Raw genomic sequence first — 7,213 nt, forward strand, 5'->3', positions numbered from 1 at the left:
GTAGGGGTTAAACACTGAATTCAACTGTGTCACTTATCAGGCTGAATGCTGTTTACTTACAATGAAGGTTTTATCACTAGAAGATTATCATTGCTGGGACTAGCTGCCTTTTGTGACTCCGCCCCCTCCTCTGATAAGCAGCTTACTATTAATAGACTATGTACCTAGAAAGCCTGGTGAGGGCAGGGTGTTTTTTCTCAAGTCTGCTGCACTCTACATGTAAGAACTCAGATTGTGTCACAACTAGAATTGAGCGAATTTGATTGGGTCCCTGCTTATTTGGCAAGCTATGTGTCGCAGCTGTGTCACTGTCACAGCACATGCATGGAGAGCCTGTGTGTTGTGACGGTGACACAGCCACAACACATGCAGCTGCGGTACCGATCAGCCGGCGCGATCCATGGATCCGGGTTCCCTCTGCAGCTTATTCGGTAAGCGCTATAGCTTGACGAATAATCAGGGACCCTATCAAATTCGCTCAACTCTAGTCATAACTACAACACCCAGTAGATGACCATATTTTTGGGATTATAAGATGCAAATTTGGGAGGAAAATTGGGGAGCGTTTTGCAGACCAAATGTAGCTCACTGGGAGGGCAGCAAGCAGGGGAGCGGAGTCACAGGAGGCAGGGTTGCCGCTGCAGGAAACCAGCAGGAGTGAGACGGTGCTGCGGGCCCTGAACTGGGAGGAGCGGGTGTTTCAGTGGTGCAAGGCAAGAGCCATTGACCTCCTGGCAGTATGCCTCAGGAAAATGGCTGCCGTTGTTAGTACATGCAGTTTGAGATCTCAGCTCAATGACAAGCCAAGATCTCAATCTGCACATACACTGCCCATGGCGGCCATTTTCCTGAAGCCCACCGCCTGGAAATCAATGGACAGAGCGGGGACTCCGCTCCTGCCTCGCACCAAAATATTTCTGAAGACCACCACTGGGTGATCAATGGCTTCTGCCTTACACTGCCGTGAAATAACCGGCTCCTGCTTGCACCGCTGAGACATCCATTCCTCCCAACCCAGGGCCAGCAGCATCGCTCCACTTCTGCAGCCACCGGCTTCCTGCAACGGCAACCATGCTTCCTGTGACCCCACTTCACCACCGTCCACCCAGTAAACTAAATTCAGACTATAAGATGGCCATTTTCACAATAACATTTTTTTTTCTTCTATTTTCCCCCTTAGGCTGTGTGCACACGCTGCGGATTTTGCTGCGGTTCCGCAGCGGTTTTGGCCGCTGCGGACCCGCAGCAGTTTCTGCTGCGGTGTACAGTACAATGATTCCCTATGGGAATCAAAAACCGCAGTGCAGACGGTGCGGAATTTTCCGCGCGGATTATCTGCGGTTTTCAATCCGCAGAAAGAATTGACATGTCAATTCTTTCTGCGGATTCTCCTGCGGTTTGCCATCTCCTCCATTGAGGAGATGAAAAACCGCAGGGCAAAACCGCAGAGCAATCCGCAGGTAAAACCGCAGGTCTTTTGACCTGCGGTTTCACCTGCGGATTGTACAAAATCCGCGCGGATGAACCCGCACCTTTTCCGCAGCGTGTGCACACAGCCTTTTGGTTTACTTGTAAAAAAAAAAAAAAAAAAAAAATCATAGCCCCACAAAAACACATTTGGTATTGCTGCACGATAAAACAATCTTATTAATTGTGAAAGGGAATAAAAAAAAAAAAATCTAAAAAAAACCTGCCAAAATTGTTGTTTTTGTTCATCTTTCTTCACAAAAAAGTTAAATGAAACGTGAGCAAAAAAATTGTATGTATCACAAGGTGGTACTAATAAATACAACGGCTTCTTATGCAAAAAAACAAGCTCACATAGGATAAAGCTAACATGTCAATTATACTGCATGGTGAACTCCATAAAAAAATACAATTAAAAAACAAATTTCAGATTTATTGCCTATTTGATAACTTTTTACGGGCGTAGAAAGTATGAAAGCGTCACATGTACCCCTAAATGGATCTAGTAAAAATTACAGCTTATCCCGCAAAAGAACAAGCTTATCTACAGTATGGGTATCAGAATGTGGTGAATAAAACATTAATTTATTATAAAAAAATCAATTTTTGGAGGGCAAAAAAAAACATAACATGAAAAAAGCTATATATATTTAGCATTGCCATGATCATATCGATCTGCTATATTGTAGATAACATGATGATCATACATAATGGTAAATGATGTCTAAAAAAAATACGATAATTTAGACTTACAAAATTCTCTTGCTCATTTATCCTTTAAAAGAGTATGATAAAAAGTGATCAAAACAAATCAGGTACCACAAAATCGCAGGAATAAAAACTAGTTTGTTGTGCAAAAAATTGGCCCTCATAAAGCTCTGCTGATGGGAGATTGTAAAACTTATGGCGCTCCAAAAACAAATAATTTATTTTTTATATTTTAAAAGTGTGTATTCATTGTACAAAAATAATAAAAACACAAATAAAACTATATAAAATTATTATCGCCATATTCTTGCTGACCCACAGAATAAAGTCAACACTTTATTTGTGAAGCAGTTTTGTTCCTATTTCTTACCTCTCTTTTCTGATCTTAACCCCTTAACGACTGCGGATACGCCTTTTAACAGCAGTAATTAAGGGTACTTAAAAAAAAAAAAAGTGTATAGCGCCCCCCCCAGCGTCGGATTTTCTCCGGGGTCTCGGAGACGACTTTGGGCAGGAAGGACGGGGACGTCCTGAGAACTGTCTTGTCCTGATGAAAATTCAGGAACGGAGGACAGCAGGACAGGACCGCTCCCTGACCCACTTGTCGTGGACGACTGCGAGCCAGGTGTGACTGAAGGAAAGTAGACGACCGCCTACTTTGTCGGTGACCGCCGGATACCGCAACAAGTCATTGCGTAGAAGATCTATGAGATCTGGCTCCCCGAGATCCAGATGCCCTTGGCCTGGGCTTCCAAGAGCAGTTAGGTCTGTATGAGACCTGGGAGGCTCTGTCTCCTCACGGGGACCGACCTGAACTGGAAGAGAAGGTAGAGGAGGACCAACCGGACTTGTTGCGAAAGAATCGAAAACGCGTCGGCTGTTGGTTCCGAAACGGCTGAACAGCCTTTTGTTGAGGAAGAAATTTACTCTTTCCCCCAGTACTATCAGAAATGAGCTGGTCCAGTTTTTCTCCAAAAAGACGACCAGTCTGATAGGGCAGAGAAGTCAACGATCTTTTAGATGTGGCATCCGCTCGCCAGTCGCAGAGCCATAAGGCTCTTCTAATGGAGATCGCATTAGCGGCAGTTTGAGCAGCGCAATTGGTGGCATCTAAACAAGCGTCCACTACAAAGTCTCCTGCGTGAATTATCTGTCTGGTGACACTGGTTGCCTCCGGAGGAAGATTGCTACCCTGGAAGGCAGTAATTAAGACCTCTGTCCAAGCGGCCATTGCCTTAGCGACCCAAGTCGCCGCGAAAGATGGAAAAAGCGCCGCTCCTGAAGCTTCAAAAACTGAGCGGGCAAGGTAGTCAATTTGACGATTGGAGGGGTTTCTGACTGAGGAGTCCTCAGACACGGATAGGAGTGTTTTAGAAGCAAGACGAGATACAGGAGGGTCCACCGAAGGGGACTGTAACCAATTTTTTCATTAGGTCTGGAGCAAAAGGGTATTTAGCCTCAGTAGACTTTTGCCCTGTGAACCGCTTATGTGGCCGATCCCTATGTTTCTGGACAATGTCCTTAAACTCCGGATGGCTGGTAAATAACCTGCGTACACGTTTGGTCCTCTTAAGAGTCATGCTTGCTGCAAACATTAGGAGAGGGAGAGCGAGAGACAGAACTCACCGGTGCTGAAGCGCAAGCCTGACTAGGGGACGCGTCATGGGTCCGCTTTCTAGCCTGACCATCCCTTGAGCGAGTACGGTCCCTGCTGGTGGACGGTTCCCCTCCGTTGCCAGAGCCCTGCTCTGGCGGTAAAGATGCTTTCTGACTTAAAGAGGCTTCCCGGAGGGAGTCTATGGCCTGGGTCAGTGACTCCACCGACCGTGACAGGGATGCAGCCCACTCAGGGGGACTAAACACAGGAAGCCCCGCAGCGGCGGCAAGGGGCGTTTGAGCGCAGGCCGGGTCACAGTCCGTGCATAACGGATTAGTCTGGGCACTGGGCAAGGCAGTCTTGCAAGTGGTACACACGGTAAAAAACGCAGTGTGCTTCTTATCAGCCCGTTTAGCCTCCTTAGACTGAGACATAGCGCTCCTGAAAGGGTTAAAGGCAGAGTCTGGTCTGCAGCTGCAGGGAATGTGCCGGGAAGGGGTTAAGCTTTGTTCTGAGGGCAGATACAGCTTACCCCGGTCCTGTGCTGTGTCCCCCGGGAGGAATAGTGGTGGCCCTGTGGTGTCACCCGGTATCTGGCAGAGGGCGCGCCCGTGTCCAGAGCAGGCTGAGGTAAATGACATGGCCCCCGAGACTAGGATTGCGCATCTCGTAAGGGACGAGAGGCGCCAAGGAGGGGGGCGGAGGCGCTAGCATGGGCGGCGCTATTCAAATTGCAGCCTAGTAGGCTGGAAAATCCGGGGACTAAATTTTTGGCCTACCCGCGGTAAGCGCAGAGAGCGGGGGGGGGGCTGCGATGGGGCGTCGGTGCACCTCCGCTGAGACAAAGTCAGCGCCTCTCCCGGGGACCAGGACCCGACCCCATACCTCTACTCCAGTGCTCAGGCCGGCCGCGCTGTCCTGGGCCATCCATGCAGGTCTTCTCATCCTCCTGAATGTCTCAAGAATGTCTCAAGTGGGGTACCACAGGGCTCTGTCCTGGGCCCTGTATTGTTCAACATCTTTATCAACGATTTAGATGAAGGAATTGAGGGTAAACTGATTAAATTTGCTGATGACACAAAGCTAGGAGGGATAGCTAATACTAGAGAAGAGAGAGAGAGGATTCAAAAAGATTTAAATAAACTGGAGAAGTGGGCAGCAACTAACAGAATGGTTTTTAACAGGGAGAAATGCAAAGTACTACATCTGGGCAATAAAAATGGAAAAAGCATATATAGAATGGGAGGAATAGGGCTAAGTGACAGCACATGTGAAAAAGACTTGGGTATACTAATAGATCACAGACTGAATATGAGTCAACAGTGTGATGCAGCAGCAAAAAAGGCAAATGCAATTCTAGGATGTATTAACAGAAGCATACAGTCTAGATCACGTGAAGTCATTATTTCCCTCTACTCCTCTTTGGTCAGACCTCATCTGGAATATTGTGTCCAGTTTTGGGCACCACATTTTAAAAAATACATCAACAAACTGGAGCAAGTTCAGAAAAGAGCGACCAGAATGGTGACCGGTCTGCAAACCCTGTCTTATGAGGAAAGGTTGCAGGATTTGGGAATGTTTAGTTTGCAAAAGAGAAGACTGAGAGGAGACTTAATAGCTGTCTACAAATATCTAAAGGGCTGTCACATTGTAGAAGGATCAACTTTATTCTCATTTGCACAAGGAAAGACTAGAAGCAATGGGATGAAACTGAATGGGAGGAGACACAGATTAGATATTAGAAAAAACTTTTTGACAGTTAGAGTGATCAATGAGTGGAACAGGCTGCCACGAGAAGTGGTGAGTTCTCCTTCAATGGAAGTCTTCAAACAGAGGCTGGACAGACATCTGACTGGGATGATTTAGCGAATCCTGCTTTGAGCAGGGGGTTGGACCAGATGGCCCAGGAGGTCCCTTCCAACTCTACGATTCTATGATTCTATGATTCCTGGGCTGATGTAGCAGAACTGGAGGAGTTCTTAAAGGGGTATGCTCAATCGATCCTCCCTATGGGAAAGGGGATGGAGAGCTATGGGGCTGATTCAGGGCATTTGGAAGCGCTGTTCCAGTGTTCTCCATTGCACTCCATGCTTCATCTGTCGCGCTTGCCCTCGTATCCGTGGATTACCGGGACAGTAGGAATCATCGCCAGAGGAATCAGCCCCGTTCATCACACGAAAGTGTACGGGGAGGTATACTCCGCGTGCTTGCCTGTTGTTGGTTTGGGGGAGAGCGGGCTGTAGAAAGGACCGTTGCCCCTTTCAATCCGCTAATTAAAAAATAAAAATTTACAGAAAATTCAAAAATAAAAAAACGGTGGGGTCTGAAGCCAGACCCAAGTGCCTCCTACAGACACTAAGCAAGAACTGGAGAAATCTCATCCAGCGAGAGGGTGTATACTGCAGGGGAGGAGTTAACTTTTTTTCTGGTTTACTTAGTGTCCTAGTGGCAAGCAGCATAACACCCACTGTCTGTGTCCCCCAATGAGGCATTTTTTGGAGAAAAATGATTTTTTATTTTCACGGCTCTGCGTTATAAACTTCTGTGAAGCACTTGAGGGTTCAAAGTGCTCACCATATATCTAGATAAGCTCCTTGGGGGGGTCTAGTTTCCAAAATGGGGTCACTTATGGAGGGTTTCTACTGTTTAGGCACATCAGGATCTCTGCAAATGCAGCACGACGCCCGCAGAACATTCCATCAAAGTCTCCATTCCAAAACGTCACTACTTCCCTTCCGAGCTCTCCCATGCTCCCAAACAGTGGTCCCCCCCCACATATGGGGTATCAGCGTACTCAGGACAAATTGCACAACAACGTTTGTGGTCCAATTTCTCTTGTCATCCTTGTGAAAATAAAAATAGCGGGCTAAAAAATAATTTTTGAGGAAAAAATTTTTTTTTAATTTTCACGGCTCTGCATTATAAACTTCTGTGAAGCACTTGGGGGTTCAAAGTGCTCGCCACACATCTAAATACATTCCTTGAGGGGTCTAATTTCCAAAATGGGGTCACTTGGGGGTTTCCACTGTTTAGGCACATCAGGGGCTCTGCAAACGCAACATGGCGTTCGATCTCAATTCTAGCCAATTCTGCGTTGAAAAAGTCAAACTTCGCTCCTTCTCTTGCGAGCTCTGCCGTGCGCCCAAAATGTGGTTTACCCCCACATATGGGGTATCTGTGTATTCAGGACAAATTGCACAACAAATTTTGTGGTTCATTTTCTCTTTTAACACTTGTGAAAATAAAAAAAATTGGTTCTGAAGTAAATGTTAATTTTTTCCTTCCACATTGCTTCAGTTCCTGTGAAGCACGTAAAGGGTTAATAAACTTCTTGAATGTGGTTTTGAGCACCTTGAGGGGTCCAGTTTTTAGAACGATGCCACTTTTGGGCATTTTCTGTCATGTACATCCCTCAAAATGACTTTAAATATGATGTGGTCC

The sequence above is a fragment of the Dendrobates tinctorius genome, unplaced genomic scaffold, assembly GCF_039654945.1.
Source record: "Dendrobates tinctorius isolate UK_male_01 unplaced genomic scaffold, ASM3965494v1 ptg000103l, whole genome shotgun sequence".
NCBI lineage: Eukaryota > Metazoa > Chordata > Amphibia > Anura > Dendrobatidae > Dendrobates > Dendrobates tinctorius.